The following is a 20,340-nucleotide window of genomic DNA, read 5'->3' as shown; positions in this document are numbered from 1 at the left end:
TCCTGACGTGGTCACTTCTAATTTGGACGTTTTATAAATTACATCTCTTCCAGTTAATTTCATCAACCACTTCGTGTCAGAAGTGGGATTCGAACCCACGCCCTCATAAGAGGACCAGAATACACAGATTCACGTTGTGAACGAAGGAAAATGAGCACCTTGAGTGTGGCGCCTTAGACCGCTCGGCCACCCTGACTTGGATTCATTCAATTGGGACGTTTTATAAATTACATCTCTTCCAGTTAATTTCATAAAACATATCGTGTCAGAAGTGGGATTTGAACGCACGCCCACATACGAGGACCAGAATACACAGATTCACGTTGTGAACGAAAGAAACTACGCCCCTTGAGTCTAGCGCCTTAGACCGCTCCGTCATCCTGACGTGGTCACCTCTAATTTGGACGTTTTATAAATTACATCTCTTCCAGTTAATTTCATAAAACATATCGTGTCAGAAGTGGGATTCGAACCCACGCCCTCATACGAGGACCAGAATACACAGATTCACGTTGTTAACGAAGGAAACTGAGCCCCTTGAGTCTGGCGCCTTAGACCGCTCGGCCATCCTGACAAGGATTCTTTCAATTGGGACGTTTTATAAATTACATCTATTCTAGTTAATTTCATAAAACATCCTGTCAGAAGTGGGATTAGAACCCACGCCCTCATAAGATGACCAGAATACACAGATTCACGTTGTGAACGAAAGAAACTGAGCCCCTTGAGTCTGGCGCCTTAGACCGGTCGGCCACCCTGACTTGGATTCATTCAATTAGGACGTTTTATAAATTACATCTCTTCCAGTTTATTTCATAAAACATATCGTGTCAGAAGTGGGATTTGAACCCACGCCCTCATACGAGGAACAGAATACACAGATTCACGTTGTGAACGAAGGAAACTGAGCCCCTTGAGTCTGGCGCCTTAGACCGCTCGGCCACCCTGACTTGGATTCATTCAATTGGGACGTTTTATAAATTACATCTCTTCCAGTTAATTTCATAAAACATATCGTGTCAGAAGTGGGATTTGAACCCACGCCCTCATACGAGGACCAGAATACACAGATTCACGTTGTGAACGAAAGAAACTACGCCCCTTGAGTCTTGCGCCTTAGACCGCTCCGCCATCCTGACGTGGTCACATCTAATTTGGACGTTTTATAAATTACATCTCTTCCAGTTAATTTCATAAAACATATCGTGTCAGAAGTGGGATTCGAACCCACTCCCTCATACGAGGACCAGAATACACAGATTCACGTTGTGAACGAAGGAAACTTAGCCCCTTCAGTCTGGCGCGTTAGACCGCTCGGCCACCCTGAATTGGATTCATTCAATTGGGATGTTTTATAAATTACATCTCTTCCAGTTCATTTCATAAAACATATCGTGTCAGAAGTGGGATTCGAACCCACGCCCTCATACGAGGATCAGAATACACAGATTCACGTTGTGAACGAAGGAAACTTAGCCCCTTGAGTCTGGCGCTTTAGACCGCTCGGCCACCCTGAATTAGATTCATTCAATTGGGATGTTTTATAAATTACATCTCTTCCAGTTCATTTCATAAAACATATCGTGTCAGAAGTGGGATTCGAACCCACGCCCTCATACGAGGATCAGAATACACAGATTCACGTTGTGAACGAAGGAAACTTAGCCCCTTGAGTCTGGCGCTTTAGACCGCTCGGCCATCCTGACTTGGATTCATTCAATTGGGACGTTTTATAAATTAAATCTCTTCCAGTTAATTTCATAAAACATATCGTGTCAGAAGTGGGATTCGAACCCACGCCCTCATACGAGGACCAGAATACACAGATTCACGTTTTGAACGAAAGGAACTACGCCCCTTGAGTCTTGCGCCTTAGACCGCTCGGCCACCCTGAATTGGATTCATTCAATTGGGATGTTTTATAAATTACATCTCTTCCAGTTCATTTCATAAAACATATCGTGTCAGAAGTGGGATTCGAACCCACGCCCTGATACGAGGATCAGAATACACAGATTCACGTTGTGAACGAAGGAAACTTAGCCCCTTGAGTCTGGCGCTTTAGACCGCTCGGCCATCCTGACTTGGATTCATTCAATTGGGACGTTTTATAAATTAAATCTCTTCCAGTTAATTTCATAAAACATATCGTGTCAGAAGTGGGATTCGAACCCACGCCCTCATACGAGGACCAGAATACACAGATTCACGTTTTGAACGAAAGGAACTACGCCCCTTGAGTCTTGCGCCTTAGACCGCTCCGCCATCCTGACGTGGTCACTTCTAATTTGGACGTTTTATAAATTACATCTCTTCCAGTTAATTTCATCAACCACTTCGTGTCAGAAGTGGGATTCGAACCCACGCCCTCATAAGAGGACCAGAATACACAGATTCACGTTGTGAACGAAGGAAAATGAGCCCCTTGAGTGTGGCGCCTTAGACCGCTCGGCCACCCTGACTTGGATTCATTCAATTGGGACGTTTTATAAATTACATCTCTTCCAGTTAATTTCATAAAACATATCGTGTCAGAAGTGGGATTTGAACGCACGCCCACATACGAGGACCAGAATACACAGATTCCCGTTGTGAACGAAAGAAACTACGCCCCTTGAGTCTAGCGCCTTAGACCGCTCCGTCATCCTGACGTGGTCACCTCTAATTTGGACGTTTTATAAATTACATCTCTTCCAGTTAATTTCATAAAACATATCGTGTCAGAAGTGGGATTCGAACCCACGCCCTCATACGAGGACCAGAATACACAGATTCACGTTGTTAACGAAGGAAACTGAGCCCCTTGAGTCTGGCGCCTTAGACCGCTCGGCCATCCTGACAAGGAATCTTTCAATTGGGACGTTTTATAAATTACATCTATTCTAGTTAATTTCATAAAACATCCTGTCAGAAGTGGGATTCGAACCCACGCCCTCATAAGATGACCAGAATACACAGATTCACGTTGTGAACGAAAGAAACTGAGCCCCTTGAGTCTGGCGCCTTAGACCGCTCGGCCACCCTGACTTGGATTCATTCAATTAGGACGTTTTATAAATTACATCTCTTCCAGTTTATTTCATAAAACATATCGTGTCAGAAGTGGGATTTGAACCCACGCCCTCATACGAGGACCAGAATACACAGATTCACGTTGTGAACGAAGGAAACTGAGCCCCTTGAGTCTGGCGCCTTAGACCGCTTGGCCACCCTGACTTGGATTCATTCAATTGGGACGTTTTATAAATTACATCTCTTCCAGTTAATTTCATAAAACATATCGTGTCAGAAGTGGGATTTGAACGCACGCCCACATACGAGGACCAGAATACACAGATTCACGTTGTGAACGAAAGAAACTACGCCCCTTGAGTCTAGCGCCTTAGACCGCTCCGTCATCCTGACGTGGTCACCTCTAATTTGGACGTTTTATAAATTACATCTCTTCCAGTTAATTTCATAAAACATATCGTGTCAGAAGTGGGATTCGAACCCACGCCCTCATACGAGGACCAGAATACACAGATTCACGTTGTTAACGAAGGAAACTGAGCCCCTTGAGTCTGGCGCCTTAGACCGCTCGGCCATCCTGACAAGGATTCTTTCAATTGGGACGTTTTATAAATTACATCTATTCTAGTTAATTTCATAAAACATCCTGTCAGAAGTGGGATTCGAACCCACGCCCTCATAAGATGACCAGAATACACAGATTCACGTTGTGAACGAAAGAAACTGAGCCCCTTGAGTCTGGCGCCTTAGACCGCTCGGCCACCCTGACTTGGATTCATTCAATTAGGACGTTTTATAAATTACATCTCTTCCAGTTTATTTCATAAAACATATCGTGTCAGAAGTGGGATTTGAACCCACGCCCTCATACGAGGACCAGAATACACAGATTCACGTTGTGAACGAAGGAAACTGAGCCCCTTGAGTCTGGCGCCTTAGACCGCTCGGCCACCCTGAATTGGATTCATTCAATTGGGATGTTTTATAAATTACATCTCTTCCAGTTAATTTCATAAAACATATCGTGTCAGAAGTGGGATTTGAACCCACGCCCTCATACGAGGACCAGAATACACAGATTCACGTTGTGAACGAAAGAAACTACGCCCCTTGAGTCTTGCGCCTTAGACCGCTCCGCCATCCTGACGTGGTCACATCTAATTTGGACGTTTTATAAATTACATCTCTTCCAGTTAATTTCATAAAACATATCGTGTCAGAAGTGGGATTCGAACCCACTCCCTCATACGGGGACCAGAATACACAGATTCACGTTGTGAACGAAGGAAACTTAGCCCCTTGAGTCTGGCGCGTTAGACCGCTCGGCCACCCTGAATTGGATTCATTCAATTGGGATGTTTTATAAATTACATCTCTTCCAGTTCATTTCATAAAACATATCGTGTCAGAAGTGGGATTCGAACCCACGCCCTCATACGAGGACCAGAATACACAGATTCACGTTTTGAACGAAAGGAACTACGCCCCTTGAGTCTTGCGCCTTAGACCGCTCCGCCATCCTGACGTGGTCACTTCTAATTTGGACGTTTTATAAATTACATCTCTTCCAGTTAATTTCATCAACCACTTCGTGTCAGAAGTGGGATTCGAACCCACGCCCTCATAAGAGGACCAGAATACACAGATTCACGTTGTGAACGAAGGAAAATGAGCCCCTTGAGTGTGGCGCCTTAGACCGCTCGGCCACCCTGACTTGGATTCATTCAATTGGGACGTTTTATAAATTACATCTCTTCCAGTTAATTTCATAAAACATATTGTGTCAGAAGTGGGATTTGAACGCACGCCCACATACGAGGACCAGAATACACAGATTCACGTTGTGAACGAAAGAAACTACGCCCCTTGAGTCTAGCGCCTTAGACCGCTCCGTCATCCTGACGTGGTCACCTCTAATTTGGACGTTTTATAAATTACATCTCTTCCAGTTAATTTCATAAAACATATCGTGTCAGAAGTGGGATTCGAACCCACGCCCTCATACGAGGACCAGAATACACAGATTCACGTTGTTAACGAAGGAAACTGAGCCCCTTGAGTGTGGCGCCTTAGACCGCTCGGCCATCCTGACAAGGATTCTTTCAATTGGGACGTTTTATAAATTACATCTATTCTAGTTAATTTCATAAAACATCCTGTCAGAAGTGGGATTCGAACCCACGCCCTCATAAGATGACCAGAATACACAGATTCACGTTGTGAACGAAAGAAACTGAGCCCCTTGAGTCTGGCGCCTTAGACCGCTCGGCCACCCTGACTTGGATTCATTCAATTAGGACGTTTTATAAATTACATCTCTTCCAGTTTATTTCATAAAACATATCGTGTCAGAAGTGGGATTTGAACCCACACCCTCATACGAGGACCACAATACACAGATTCACGTTGTGAACGAAGGAAACTGAGCCCCTTGAGTCTGGCGCCTTAGACCGCTTGGCCACCCTGACTTGGATTCATTCAATTGGGACGTTTTATAAATTACATCTCTTCCAGTTAATTTCATAAAACATATCGTGTCAGAAGTGGGATTTGAACCCACGCCCTCATACGAGGACCAGAATACACAGATTCACGTTGTGAACGAAAGAAACAACGCCCCTTGAGTCTTGCGCCTTAGACCGCTCCGCCATCCTGACGTGGTCACATCTAATTTGGACGTTTTATAAATTACATCCCTTCCAGTTAATTTCATAGAACATATCGTGTCAGAAGTGGGATTCGAACCCACTCCCTCATACGAGGACCAGAATACACAGATTCACGTTGTGAACGAAGGAAACTTAGCCCCTTGAGTCTGGCGCCTTAGACCGCTCGGCCACCCTGAATTGGATTCATTCAATTGGGATGTTTTATAAATTACATCTCTTCCAGTTCATTTCATAAAACATATCGTGTCAGAAGTGGGATTCGAACTCACGCCCTCATACGAGGATCAGAATACACAGATTCACGTTGTGAACGAAGGAAACTTAGCCCCTTGAGTCTGGCGCTTTAGACCGCTCGGCCATCCTCACTTGGATTCATTCAATTGGGACGTTTTATAAATTACATCTCTTCCAGTTAATTTCATAAAACATATCGTGTCAGAAGTGAGATTCAAACACACGCCCACATACGAGGACCAGAATACACAGATTCACGTTGTGAACAAATGAAACTACGCCCCTTGAGTCTTGCGCCTTAGACCGCTCCGCCATCCTGACGTGGTCACTTCTAATTTGGACGTTTTATAAATTACATCTCTTCCAGTTAGTTTCATCAACCACTTCGTGTCAGAAGTGGGATTCGAACCCACGCCCTCATAAGAGGACCAGAATACACAGATTCACGTTGTGAACGAAGGAAAATGAGCCCATTGAGTGTGGCGCCTTAGACCGCTCGGCCACCCTGACTTGGATTCATTCAATTGGGACGTTTTATAAATTACATCTCTTCCAGTTAATTTCATAAAACATATCGTGTCAGAAGTGGGATTCGAACCCACGCCCTCAAACGAGGACCAGAATACACAGATTCACGTTGTTAACGAAGGAAACTGAGCCCCTTGAGTCTGGCGCCTTAGACCGCTCGGCCATCCTGACAAGGATTCTTTCAATTGGGACGTTTTATAAATTACATCTACGCTAGTTAATTTCATAAAACATCCTGTCAGAAGTGGGATTCGAACCCACGCCCTCATAAGATGACCAGAATACACAGATTCACGTTGTGAACGAAAGAAACTGAGCCCCTTGAGTCTGGCTCCTTAGACCGCTCGGCCACCCTGACTTGGATTCATTCAATTAGGACGTTTTATAAATTACATCTCTTCCAGTTTATTTCATAAAACATATCGTGTCAGAAGTGGGATTTGAACCCACGCCCTCATACGAGGACCAGAATACACAGATTCACGTTGTGAACGAAGGAAACTGAGCCCCTTGAGTCTGGCGCCTTAGACCGCTTGGCCACCCTGACTTGGATTCATTCAATTGGGACGTTTTATAAATTACATCTCTTCCAGTCAATTTCATAAAACATATCGTGTCAGAAGTGGGATTTGAACCCACGCCCTCATACGAGGACCAGAATACACAGATTCACGTTGTGAACGAAAGAAACTACGCCCCTTGAGTCTTGCGCCTTAGACCGCTCCGCCATCCTGACGTGGTCACATCTAATTTGGACGTTTTATAAATTACATCCCTTACAGTTAATTTCATAAAACATATCGTGTCAGAAGTGGGATTCGAACCCACTCCCTCATACGAGGACCAGAATACACAGATTCACGTTGTGAACGAAGGAAACTTAGCCCCTTGAGTCTGGCGCCTTAGACCGCTCGGCCACCCTGACTTGGATTCATTCAATTGGGACGTTTTATAAATTACATCTCTTCCAGTTAATTTCATAAAACATATCGTGTCAGAAGTGGGATTTGAACGCACGCCCACATACGAGGACCAGAATACACAGATTCACGTTGTGAACGAAAGAAACTACGCCCCTTGAGTCTAGCGCCTTAGACCGCTCCGTCATCCTGACGTGGTCACCTCTAATTTGGACGTTTTATAAATTACATCTCTTCCAGTTCATTTCATAAAACATATCGTGTCAGAAGTGGGATTCGAACCCACGCCCTCATACGAGGATCAGAATACACAGATTCACGTTGTGAACGAAGGAAACTTAGCCCCTTGAGTCTGGCGCTTTAGACCGCTCGGCCATCCTGACTTGGATTCATTCAATTGGGACGTTTTATAAATTAAATCTCTTCCAGTTAATTTCATAAAACATATCGTGTCAGAAGTGGGATTCGAACCCACGCCCTCATACGAGGACCAGAATACACAGATTCACGTTTTGAACGAAAGGAACTACGCCCCTTGAGTCTTGCGCCTTAGACCGCTCCGCCATCCTGACGTGGTCACTTCTAATTTGGACGTTTTATAAATTACATCTCTTCCAGTTAATTTCATCAACCACTTCGTGTCAGAAGTGGGATTCGAACCCACGCCCTCATAAGAGGACCAGAATACACAGATTCACGTTGTGAACGAAGGAAAATGAGCCCCTTGAGTGTGGCGCCTTAGACCGCTCGGCCACCCTGACTTGGATTCATTCAATTGGGACGTTTTATAAATTACATCTCTTCCAGTTAATTTCATAAAACATATTGTGTCAGAAGTGGGATTTGAACGCACGCCCACATACGAGGACCAGAATACACAGATTCACGTTGTGAACGAAAGAAACTACGCCCCTTGAGTCTAGCGCCTTAGACCGCTCCGTCATCCTGACGTGGTCACCTCTAATTTGGACGTTTTATAAATTACATCTCTTCCAGTTAATTTCATAAAACATATCGTGTCAGAAGTGGGATTCGAACCCACGCCCTCATACGAGGACCAGAATACACAGATTCACGTTGTTAACGAAGGAAACTGAGCCCCTTGAGTGTGGCGCCTTAGACCGCTCGGCCATCCTGACAAGGATTCTTTCAATTGGGACGTTTTATAAATTACATCTATTCTAGTTAATTTCATAAAACATATCGTGTCAGAAGTGGGATTCGAACTCACGCCCTCATACGAGGATCAGAATACACAGATTCACGTTGTGAACGAAGGAAACTTAGCCCCTTGAGTCTGGCGCTTTAGACCGCTCGGCCATCCTCACTTGGATTCATTCAATTGGGACGTTTTATAAATTACATCTCTTCCAGTTAATTTCATAAAACATATCGTGTCAGAAGTGAGATTCGAACACACGCCCACATACGAGGACCAGAATACACAGATTCACGTTGTGAACAAATGAAACTACGCCCCTTGAGTCTTGCGCCTTAGACCGCTCCGCCATCCTGACGTGGTCACTTCTAATTTGGACGTTTTATAAATTACATCTCTTCCAGTTAGTTTCATCAACCACTTCGTGTCAGAAGTGGGATTCGAACCCACGCCCTCATAAGAGGACCAGAATACACAGATTCACGTTGTGAACGAAGGAAAATGAGCCCATTGAGTGTGGCGCCTTAGACCGCTCGGCCACCCTGACTTGGATTCATTCAATTGGGACGTTTTATAAATTACATCTCTTCCAGTTAATTTCATAAAACATATCGTGTCAGAAGTGGGATTCGAACCCACGCCCTCAAACGAGGACCAGAATACACAGATTCACGTTGTTAACGAAGGAAACTGAGCCCCTTGAGTCTGGCGCCTTAGACCGCTCGGCCATCCTGACAAGGATTCTTTCAATTGGGACGTTTTATAAATTACATCTACGCTAGTTAATTTCATAAAACATCCTGTCAGAAGTGGGATTCGAACCCACGCCCTCATAAGATGACCAGAATACACAGATTCACGTTGTGAACGAAAGAAACTGAGCCCCTTGAGTCTGGCGCCTTAGACCGCTCGGCCACCCTGACTTGGATTCATTCAATTAGGACGTTTTATAAATTACATCTCTTCCAGTTTATTTCATAAAACATATCGTGTCAGAAGTGGGATTTGAACCCACGCCCTCATACGAGGACCAGAATACACAGATTCACGTTGTGAACGAAGGAAACTGAGCCCCTTGAGTCTGGCGCCTTAGACCGCTTGGCCACCCTGACTTGGATTCATTCAATTGGGACGTTTTATAAATTACATCTCTTCCAGTCAATTTCATAAAACATATCGTGTCAGAAGTGGGATTTGAACCCACGCCCTCATACGAGGACCAGAATACACAGATTCACGTTGTGAACGAAAGAAACTACGCCCCTTGAGTCTTGCGCCTTAGACCGCTCCGCCATCCTGACGTGGTCACATCTAATTTGGACGTTTTATAAATTACATCCCTTCCAGTTAATTTCATAAAACATATCGTGTCAGAAGTGGGATTCGAACCCACTCCCTCATACGAGGACCAGAATACACAGATTCACGTTGTGAACGAAGGAAACTTAGCCCCTTGAGTCTGACGCCTTAGACCGCTCGGCCACCCTGACTTGGATTCATTCAATTGGGACGTTTTATAAATTACATCTCTTCCAGTTAATTTCATAAAACATATCGTGTCAGAAGTGGGATTTGAACGCACGCCCACATACGAGGACCAGAATACACAGATTCACGTTGTGAACGAAAGAAACTACGCCCCTTGAGTCTAGCGCCTTAGACCGCTCCGTCATCCTGACGTGGTCACCTCTAATTTGGACGTTTTATAAATTACATCTCTTCCAGTTAATTTCATAAAACATATCGTGTCAGAAGTGGGATTCGAACCCACGCCCTCATACGAGGACCAGAATACACAGATTCACGTTGTTAACGAAGGAAACTGAGCCCCTTGAGTCTGGCGCCTTAGACCGCTCGGCCATCCTGACAAGGATTCTTTCAATTGGGACGTTTTATAAATTACATCTATTCTAGTTAATTTCATAAAACATCCTGTCAGAAGTGGGATTCGAACCCACGCCCTCATAAGATGACCAGAATACACAGATTCACGTTGTGAACGAAAGAAACTGAGCCCCTTGAGTCTGGCGCCTTAGACCGCTCGGCCACCCTGACTTGGATTCATTCAATTAGGACGTTTTATAAATTACATCTCTTCCAGTTTATTTCATAAAACATATCGTGTCAGAAGTGGGATTTGAACCCACGCCCTCATACGAGGACCAGAATACACAGATTCACGTTGTGAACGAAGGAAACTGAGCCCCTTGAGTCTGGCGCCTTAGACCGCTCGGCCACCCTGAATTGGATTCATTCAATTGGGATGTTTTATAAATTACATCTCTTCCAGTTAACTTCATAAAACATATCGTGTCAGAAGTGGGATTTGAACCCACGCCCTCATACGAGGACCAGAATACACAGATTCACGTTGTGAACGAAAGAAACTACGCCCCTTGAGTCTTGCGCCTTAGACCGCTCCGCCATCCTGACGTGGTCACATCTAATTTGGACGTTTTATAAATTACATCTCTTCCAGTTAATTTCATAAAACATATCGTGTCAGAAGTGGGATTCGAACCCACTCCCTCATACGGGGACCAGAATACACAGATTCACGTTGTGAACGAAGGAAACTTAGCCCCTTGAGTCTGGCGCGTTAGACCGCTCGGCCACCCTGAATTGGATTCATTCAATTGGGATGTTTTATAAATTACATCTCTTCCAGTTCATTTCATAAAACATATCGTGTCAGAAGTGGGATTCGAACCCACGCCCTCATACGAGGATCAGAATACACAGATTCACGTTGTGAACGAAGGAAACTTAGCCCCTTGAGTCTGGCGCTTTAGACCGCTCGGCCATCCTGACTTGGATTCATTCAATTGGGACGTTTTATAAATTAAATCTCTTCCAGTTAATTTCATAAAACATATCGTGTCAGAAGTGGGATTCGAACCCACGCCCTCATACGAGGACCAGAATACACAGATTCACGTTTTGAACGAAAGGAACTACGCCCCTTGAGTCTTGCGCCTTAGACCGCTCCGCCATCCTGACGTGGTCACTTCTAATTTGGACGTTTTATAAATTACATCTCTTCCAGTTAATTTCATCAACCACTTCGTGTCAGAAGTGGGATTCAAACCCACGCCCTCATAAGAGGACCAGAATACACAGATTCACGTTGTGAACGAAGGAAAATGAGCCCCTTGAGTGTGGCGCCTTAGACCGCTCGGCCACCCTGACTTGGATTCATTCAATTGGGACGTTTTATAAATTACATCTCTTCCAGTTAATTTCATAAAACATATCGTGTCAGAAGTGGGATTTGAACGCACGCCCACATACGAGGACCAGAATACACAGATTCACGTTGTGAACGAAAGAAACTACGCCCCTTGAGTCTAGCGCCTTAGACCGCTCCGTCATCCTGACGTGGTCACCTCTAATTTGGACGTTTTATAAATTACATCTCTTCCAGTTAATTTCATAAAACATATCGTGTCAGAAGTGGTATTCGAACCCACGCCCTCATACGAGGACCAGAATACACAGATTCACGTTGTTAACGAAGGAAACTGAGCCCCTTGAGTGTGGCGCCTTAGACCGCTCGGCCATCCTGACAAGGACTCTTTCAATTGGGACGTTTTATAAATTACATCTATTCTAGTTAATTTCATAAAACATCCTGTCAGAAGTGGGATTCGAACCCACGCCCTCATAAGATGACCAGAATACACAGATTCACGTTGTGAACGAAAGAAACTGAGCCCCTTGAGTCTGGCGCCTTAGACCGCTCGGCCACCCTGACTTGGATTCATTCAATTAGGACGTTTTATAAATTACATCTCTTCCAGTTTATTTCATAAAACATATCGTGTCAGAAGTGGGATTTGAACCCACACCCTCATACGAGGACCACAATACACAGATTCACGTTGTGAACGAAGGAAACTGAGCCCCTTGAGTCTGGCGCCTTAGACCGCTTGGCCACCCTGACTTGGATTCATTCAATTGGGACGTTTTATAAATTACATCTCTTCCAGTTAATTTCATAAAACATATCGTGTCAGAAGTGGGATTCGAACTCACGCCCTCATACGAGGATCAGAATACACAGATTCACGTTGTGAACGAAGGAAACTTAGCCCCTTGAGTCTGGCGCTTTAGACCGCTCGGCCATCCTCACTTGGATTCATTCAATTGGGACGTTTTATAAATTACATCTCTTCCAGTTAATTTCATAAAACATATCGTGTCAGAAGTGAGATTCGAACACACGCCCACATACGAGGACCAGAATACACAGATTCACGTTGTGAACAAATGAAACTACGCCCCTTGAGTCTTGCGCCTTAGACCGCTCCGCCATCCTGACGTGGTCACTTCTAATTTGGACGTTTTATAAATTACATCTCTTCCAGTTAGTTTCATCAACCACTTCGTGTCAGAAGTGGGATTCGAACCCACGCCCTCATAAGAGGACCAGAATACACAGATTCACGTTGTGAACGAAGGAAAATGAGCCCATTGAGTGTGGCGCCTTAGACCGCTCGGCCATCCTGACATGGATTCTTTCAATTGGGACGTTTTATAAATTACATCTATTCTATTTAATTTCATAAAACATACCGTGTCAGAAGTGGGATTCTAACCCACGCCCTCATACGAGGACCAGAATACACAGATTCACGTTGTGAACGAAGGAAACTGAGCCCCTTGAGTCTGGCGCCTTAGACCGCTCGGCCACCCTGACTTGGATTCATTCAATTGGGACGTTTTATAAATTACATCTCTTCCAGTTAATTTCATAAAACATATCGTGTCAGAAGTGGGATTCGAACCCACGCCCTCAAACGAGGACCAGAATACACAGATTCACGTTGTTAACGAAGGAAACTGAGCCCCTTGAGTCTGGCGCCTTAGACCGCTCGGCCATCCTGACAAGGATTCTTTCAATTGGGACGTTTTATAAATTACATCTACGCTAGTTAATTTCATAAAACATCCTGTCAGAAGTGGGATTCGAACCCACGCCCTCATAAGATGACCAGAATACACAGATTCACGTTGTGAACGAAAGAAACTGAGCCCCTTGAGTCTGGCGCCTTAGACCGCTCGGCCACCCTGACTTGGATTCATTCAATTAGGACGTTTTATAAATTACATCTCTTCCAGTTTATTTCATAAAACATATCGTGTCAGAAGTGGGATTTGAACCCACGCCCTCATACGAGGACCAGAATACACAGATTCACGTTGTGAACGAAGGAAACTGAGCCCCTTGAGTCTGGCGCCTTAGACCGCTTGGCCACCCTGACTTGGATTCATTCAATTAGGACGTTTTATAAATTACATCTCTTCCAGTTAATTTCATAAAACATATCGTGACAGAAGTGGGATTCGAACCCACTCCCTCATACGAGGACCAGAATACACAGATTCACGTTGTGAACGAAGGAAACTTAGCCCTTTGAGTCTGGCGCCTTAGACCGCTCGGCCACCCTGAATTGGATTCATTCAATTGGGATGTTTTATAAATTACATCTCTTCCAGTTCATTTCATAAAACATATCGTGTCAGAAGTGGGATTCGAACCCACGCCCTCATACGAGGATCAGAATACACAGATTCACGTTGTGAACGAAGGAAACTTAGCCCCTTGAGTCTGGCGCTTTAGACCGCTCGGCCATCCTCACTTGGATTCATTCAATTGGGACGTTTTATAAATTACATCTATTCTAGTTAATTTCATAAAACATATCCTGTCAGAAGTGGGCTTCGAACCCACGCCCTCATAAGAGGACCAGAATACACAGATTCACGTTGTGAACGAAACAAACTAAGCCCCTTGAGTCTGGCGCCTTAGACCGCTCCGCCATCCTGACTTGGATTCATTCAATTTTGACGTTTTATAAATTACATCTTCTCCAGTTAATTTCATAAAACATATCGTGTCAGAAGTGGGATTTGAACCCACGCCCTCATACGAGGACCAGAATACACAGATTCACCTTGTGAACGAAGGAAACTGAGCCCCTTGAGTCTGGCGCCTTAGACCGCTCGGCCACCCTGACTTGGATTCATTCAATTGGGACGTTTTATAAATTACATCTCTTCCAGTTAATTTCATAAAACATATCGTGTCAGAAGTGGGATTCGAACCCACGCCCTCATACGAGGACCAAAATTTACAGATTCACGTTGTGAACGAAAGAAACTACGTTCTTGAGTCTTGCGCCTTAGACCGCTCCGCCATCCTGACTTGGATTCATTCAATTTTGACGTTTTATAAATTACATCTTTTCCAGTTAATTTCATAAACCACTTCGTGTCAGAAGTGGGATTCGAACCCACGCCCTCATACGAGGACCAGAATACACAGATTCACGTTGTGAACGAAGGAAACTGAGCCCCTTGAGTCTGGCGCCTTAGACCGCTCGGCCACCCTGACTTGGATTCATTCAATTGGGACGTTTTATAAATTACATCTCTTCCAGTTAATTTCATAAACCACTTCGTGTTCAGAAGTGGGATTCGAACCCACGCCCTCATACGAGGACCAGAATACACATATTCACGTTGTGAACGAAGGAAACTGAGCCCCTTGAGTCTGGCGCCTTAGACCGCTCGGCCATCCTGACATGGATTCTTTCAATTGGGACGTTTTATAAATTACATCTATTCTATTTATTTTCATAAAACATATCGTGTTAGAAGTGGGATTCGAACCCACGCCCTCATACGAGGACCAGAATACACAGATTCACGTTGTGAACGAAGGAAACTGAGCCCCTTGAGTCTGGCGCCTTAGACCAATCGGCCACCCTGACTTGCATTCATTCAATTGGGACGTTTTATAAATTACATCTCTTCCAGTTGATTTCATAAAACATATCGTGTCAGAAGTGGGATTCGAACCCACGCCCTCATACGAGGACCGGAATACACAGATTCACGTTGTGAACGAAGAAAACTGAGCCCCTTGAGTCTGGCGCCTTAGACCGCTCGGCCATCCTGACATGGATTCTTTCAATTGGGAAGTTTTATAAATTACATCTCTTCCAGTTAATTTCATAAAACATATCGTGTCAGAAGTGGGATTCGAACCAACGCCCTCATACGAGGACCAGAATACACAGATTCACGTTGTGAACGAAAGAAACTGAGCCCCTTGAGTCTGGCGCCTTAGACCGCTCGGCCATCCTGACATGGATTCTTTCAATTGGGAAGTTTTATAAATTACATCTCTTCCAGTTAATTTCACAAAACATATCGTGTCAGAAGTGGGATTTGAACCCACGCCCTCATACGAGGACCAGAATACACAAATTCACGTTGTGAACGAAACAAACTACGCCCCTTGAGTCTTGCGCCTTAGACCGCTCCGCCATCCTGACGTGGTCACTTCTAATTTGGACGTTTTATAAATTACATCTCTTCCATTTAATTTCATCAACCACTTCGTGTCAGAAGTGGGATTCGAACCCACGCCCTCATAAGAGGACCAGAATACACAGATTCACGTTGTGAACGAAGGAAAATGAGCCTCTTGAGTGTGGCGCCTTAGACCGCTTGGTCATCCTGACATGGATTCTTTCAATTGGGACGTTTTATAAATTACATCTATTCTAGTTAATTTCATAAAACATATCGTGTCAGAAGTGGGATTCGAACCCACGCCCTAATACGAGGATCAGAATACACAGATTCACGTTGTGAACGAAGGAAACTGAGCCCCTTGAGTGTGGCGCCTTAGACCGCTCGGTCACCCTGACTTGGATTCATTCAATTGGGACGTTTTATAAATTACATCTCTTCCAGTTAATTTCATAAAACATATCATGTCAGAAGTGGGATTCGAACCCACGCCCTCATAAGAGGACCAGAATACACAGATTCACGTTGTGAACGAAAGAAACTACGCCCCTTGAGTCTAGCGCCTTAGACCGCTCCGTCATCCTGACGTGGTCACCTCTAATTTGGACGTTTTATAAATTACATCTCTTCCAGTTAATTTCATAAAACATATCGTGTCAGAAGTGGGATTCGAACCCACGCCCTCATACGAGGACCAGAATACACAGATTCACGTTGTTAACGAAGGAAACTGAGCCCCTTGAGTCTGGCGCCTTAGACCGCTCGGCCATCCTGACAAGGATTCTTTCAATTGGGACGTTTTATAAATTACATCTATTCTAGTTAATTTCATAAAACATCCTGTCAGAAGTGGGATTCGAACCCACGCCCTCATAAGATGACCAGAATACACAGATTCACGTTGTGAACGAAAGAAACTGAGCCCCTTGAGTCTGGCGCCTTAGACCGCTCGGCCACCCTGACTTGGATTCATTCAATTAGGACGTTTTATAAATTACATCTCTTCCAGTTTATTTCATAAAACATATCGTGTCAGAAGTGGGATTTGAACCCACGCCCTCATACGAGGACCAGAATACACAGATTCACGTTGTGAACGAAGGAAACTGAGCCCCTTGAGTCTGGCGCCTTAGACCGCTCGGCCACCCTGAATTGGATTCATTCAATTGGGATGTTTTATAAATTACATCTCTTCCAGTTAATTTCATAAAACATATCGTGTCAGAAGTGGGATTTGAACCCACGCCCTCATACGAGGACCAGAATACACAGATTCACGTTGTGAACGAAAGAAACTACGCCCCTTGAGTCTTGCGCCTTAGACCGCTCCGCCATCCTGACGTGGTCACATCTAATTTGGACGTTTTATAAATTACATCTCTTCCAGTTAATTTCATAAAACATATCGTGTCAGAAGTGGGATTCGAACCCACTCCCTCATACGGGGACCAGAATACACAGATTCACGTTGTGAACGAAGGAAACTTAGCCCCTTGGGTCTGGCGCGTTAGACCGCTCGGCCACCCTGAATTGGATTCATTCAATTGGGATGTTTTATAAATTACATCTCTTCCAGTTCATTTCATAAAACATATCTTGTCAGAAGTGGGATTCGAACCCACGCCCTCATACGAGGATCAGAATACACAGATTCACGTTGTGAACGAAGGAAACTTAGCCCCTTGAGTCTGGCGCTTTAGACCGCTCGGCCATCCTGACTTGGATTCATTCAATTGGGACGTTTTATAAATTAAATCTCTTCCAGTTAATTTCATAAAACATATCGTGTCAGAAGTGGGATTCGAACCCACGCCCTCATACGAGGACCAGAATACACAGATTCACGTTTTGAACGAAAGGAACTACGCCCCTTGAGTCTTGCGCCTTAGACCGCTCCGCCATCCTGACGTGGTCACTTCTAATTTGGACGTTTTATAAATTACATCTCTTCCAGTTAATTTCATCAACCACTTCGTGTCAGAAGTGGGATTCGAACCCACGCCCTCATAAGAGGACCAGAATACACAGATTCACGTTGTGAACGAAGGAAAATGAGCCCCTTGAGTGTGGCGCCTTAGACCGCTCGGCCACCCTGACTTGGATTCATTCAATTGGGACGTTTTATAAATTACATCTCTTCCAGTTAATTTCATAAAACATATCGTGTCAGAAGTGGGATTTGAACGCACGCCCACATACGAGGACCAGAATACACAGATTCACGTTGTGAACGAAAGAAACTACGCCCCTTGAGTCTAGCGCCTTAGACCGCTCCGTCATCCTGACGTGGTCACCTCTAATTTGGACGTTTTATAAATTACATCTCTTCCAGTTAATTTCATAAAACATATCGTGTCAGAAGTGGGATTCGAACCCACGCCCTCATACGAGGACCAGAATACACAGATTCACGTTGTTAACGAAGGAAACTGAGCCCCTTGAGTGTGGCGCCTTAGACCGCTCGGCCACCCTGACTTGGATTCATTAAATTAGGACGTTTTATAAATTACATCTCTTCCAGTTAATTTCATAAAACATATCGTGTCAGAAGTGGGATTTGAACGCACGCCCACATACGAGGACCAGAATACACAGATTCACGTTGTGAACGAAAGAAACTACGCCCCTTGAGTCTAGCGCCTTAGACCGCTCCGTCATCCTGACGTGGTCACCTCTAATTTGGACGTTTTATAAATTACATCTCTTCCAGTTAATTTCACAAAACATATCGTGTCAGAAGTGGGATTTGAACCCACGCCCTCATACGAGGACCAGAATACACAAATTCACGTTGTGAACGAAACAAACTACGCCCCTTGAGTCTTGCGCCTTAGACCGCTCCGCCATCCTGACGTGGTCACTTCTAATTTGGACGTTTTATAAATTACATCTCTTCCATTTAATTTCATCAACCACTTCGTGTCAGAAGTGGGATTCGAACCCACGCCCTCATAAGAGGACCAGAATACACAGATTCACGTTGTGAACGAAGGAAAATGAGCCTCTTGAGTGTGGCGCCTTAGACCGCTTGGTCATCCTGACATGGATTCTTTCAATTGGGACGTTTTATAAATTACATCTATTCTAGTTAATTTCATAAAACATATCGTGTCAGAAGTGGGATTCGAACCCACGCCCTAATACGAGGATCAGAATACACAGATTCACGTTGTGAACGAAGGAAACTGAGCCCCTTGAGTGTGGCGCCTTAGACCGCTCGGTCACCCTGACTTGGATTCATTCAATTGGGACGTTTTATAAATTACATCTCTTCCAGTTAATTTCATAAAACATATCATGTCAGAAGTGGGATTCGAACCCACGCCCTCATAAGAGGACCAGAATACACAGATTCACGTTGTGAACGAAAGAAACTACGCCCCTTGAGTCTAGCGCCTTAGACCGCTCCGTCATCCTGACGTGGTCACCTCTAATTTGGACGTTTTATAAATTACATCTCTTCCAGTTAATTTCATAAAACATATCGTGTCAGAAGTGGGATTCGAACCCACGCCCTCATACGAGGACCAGAATACACAGATTCACGTTGTTAACGAAGGAAACTGAGCCCCTTGAGTCTGGCGCCTTAGACCGCTCGGCCATCCTGACAAGGATTCTTTCAATTGGGACGTTTTATAAATTACATCTATTCTAGTTAATTTCATAAAACATCCTGTCAGAAGTGGGATTCGAACCCACGCCCTCATAAGATGACCAGAATACACAGATTCACGTTGTGAACGAAAGAAACTGAGCCCCTTGAGTCTGGCGCCTTAGACCGCTCGGCCACCCTGACTTGGATTCATTCAATTAGGACGTTTTATAAATTACATCTCTTCCAGTTTATTTCATAAAACATATCGTGTCAGAAGTGGGATTTGAACCCACGCCCTCATACGAGGACCAGAATACACAGATTCACGTTGTGAACGAAGGAAACTGAGCCCCTTGAGTCTGGCGCCTTAGACCGCTCGGCCACCCTGAATTGGATTCATTCAATTGGGATGTTTTATAAATTACATCTCTTCCAGTTAATTTCATAAAACATATCGTGTCAGAAGTGGGATTTGAACCCACGCCCTCATACGAGGACCAGAATACACAGATTCACGTTGTGAACGAAAGAAACTACGCCCCTTGAGTCTTGCGCCTTAGACCGCTCCGCCATCCTGACGTGGTCACATCTAATTTGGACGTTTTATAAATTACATCTCTTCCAGTTAATTTCATAAAACATATCGTGTCAGAAGTGGGATTCGAACCCACTCCCTCATACGGGGACCAGAATACACAGATTCACGTTGTGAACGAAGGAAACTTAGCCCCTTGGGTCTGGCGCGTTAGACCGCTCGGCCACCCTGAATTGGATTCATTCAATTGGGATGTTTTATAAATTACATCTCTTCCAGTTCATTTCATAAAACATATCGTGTCAGAAGTGGGATTCGAACCCACGCCCTCATACGAGGATCAGAATACACAGATTCACGTTGTG

At 44.4% G+C, this 20,340-nt stretch overlaps 11 non-coding genes across 11 annotated transcripts; all 11 read right to left on the bottom strand.

The window, feature by feature from the left end:
• Positions 1-452: 452 nt before the first annotated feature.
• TRNAL-CAA (transfer RNA leucine (anticodon CAA)) lies at positions 453-574 on the bottom strand. The gene is made up of 2 exons: positions 537-574; positions 453-498 (listed from the first exon to the last, which is right to left on the bottom strand). It is a non-coding gene; the product is annotated as a tRNA-Leu (tRNA).
• Positions 575-2,718: 2,144 nt separating this feature from the next.
• On the bottom strand, positions 2,719-2,840 carry TRNAL-CAA (transfer RNA leucine (anticodon CAA)). The gene is made up of 2 exons: positions 2,803-2,840; positions 2,719-2,764 (listed from the first exon to the last, which is right to left on the bottom strand). It is a non-coding gene; the product is annotated as a tRNA-Leu (tRNA).
• Positions 2,841-3,472: 632 nt separating this feature from the next.
• TRNAL-CAA (transfer RNA leucine (anticodon CAA)) lies at positions 3,473-3,594 on the bottom strand. Its single transcript has 2 exons — positions 3,557-3,594; positions 3,473-3,518 (listed from the first exon to the last, which is right to left on the bottom strand). It is a non-coding gene; the product is annotated as a tRNA-Leu (tRNA).
• Positions 3,595-6,492: 2,898 nt separating this feature from the next.
• TRNAL-CAA (transfer RNA leucine (anticodon CAA)) lies at positions 6,493-6,614 on the bottom strand. Its single transcript has 2 exons — positions 6,577-6,614; positions 6,493-6,538 (listed from the first exon to the last, which is right to left on the bottom strand). It is a non-coding gene; the product is annotated as a tRNA-Leu (tRNA).
• Positions 6,615-9,136: 2,522 nt separating this feature from the next.
• TRNAL-CAA (transfer RNA leucine (anticodon CAA)) lies at positions 9,137-9,258 on the bottom strand. The gene is made up of 2 exons: positions 9,221-9,258; positions 9,137-9,182 (listed from the first exon to the last, which is right to left on the bottom strand). It is a non-coding gene; the product is annotated as a tRNA-Leu (tRNA).
• Positions 9,259-10,268: 1,010 nt separating this feature from the next.
• TRNAL-CAA (transfer RNA leucine (anticodon CAA)) lies at positions 10,269-10,390 on the bottom strand. Its single transcript has 2 exons — positions 10,353-10,390; positions 10,269-10,314 (listed from the first exon to the last, which is right to left on the bottom strand). It is a non-coding gene; the product is annotated as a tRNA-Leu (tRNA).
• A 2,898-nt stretch (positions 10,391-13,288) lies between these two features.
• TRNAL-CAA (transfer RNA leucine (anticodon CAA)) lies at positions 13,289-13,410 on the bottom strand. Its single transcript has 2 exons — positions 13,373-13,410; positions 13,289-13,334 (listed from the first exon to the last, which is right to left on the bottom strand). It is a non-coding gene; the product is annotated as a tRNA-Leu (tRNA).
• A 1,010-nt stretch (positions 13,411-14,420) lies between these two features.
• TRNAL-CAA (transfer RNA leucine (anticodon CAA)) lies at positions 14,421-14,542 on the bottom strand. The gene is made up of 2 exons: positions 14,505-14,542; positions 14,421-14,466 (listed from the first exon to the last, which is right to left on the bottom strand). It is a non-coding gene; the product is annotated as a tRNA-Leu (tRNA).
• Positions 14,543-14,797: 255 nt separating this feature from the next.
• On the bottom strand, positions 14,798-14,919 carry TRNAL-CAA (transfer RNA leucine (anticodon CAA)). Its single transcript has 2 exons — positions 14,882-14,919; positions 14,798-14,843 (listed from the first exon to the last, which is right to left on the bottom strand). It is a non-coding gene; the product is annotated as a tRNA-Leu (tRNA).
• A 1,580-nt stretch (positions 14,920-16,499) lies between these two features.
• Positions 16,500-16,621, bottom strand: TRNAL-CAA (transfer RNA leucine (anticodon CAA)). The gene is made up of 2 exons: positions 16,584-16,621; positions 16,500-16,545 (listed from the first exon to the last, which is right to left on the bottom strand). It is a non-coding gene; the product is annotated as a tRNA-Leu (tRNA).
• A 2,711-nt stretch (positions 16,622-19,332) lies between these two features.
• TRNAL-CAA (transfer RNA leucine (anticodon CAA)) lies at positions 19,333-19,454 on the bottom strand. Its single transcript has 2 exons — positions 19,417-19,454; positions 19,333-19,378 (listed from the first exon to the last, which is right to left on the bottom strand). It is a non-coding gene; the product is annotated as a tRNA-Leu (tRNA).
• Positions 19,455-20,340: the final 886 nt, after the last annotated feature.

Source organism: Phalangium opilio, unplaced genomic scaffold, assembly GCF_054372755.1.
Source record: "Phalangium opilio isolate 3A_F unplaced genomic scaffold, DU_Popi_V2 ptg000090l_1, whole genome shotgun sequence".
NCBI classification, from domain to species: Eukaryota; Metazoa; Arthropoda; class Arachnida; order Opiliones; family Phalangiidae; genus Phalangium; species Phalangium opilio.
This window is presented reverse-complemented; position numbering and strand designations above follow the sequence as displayed.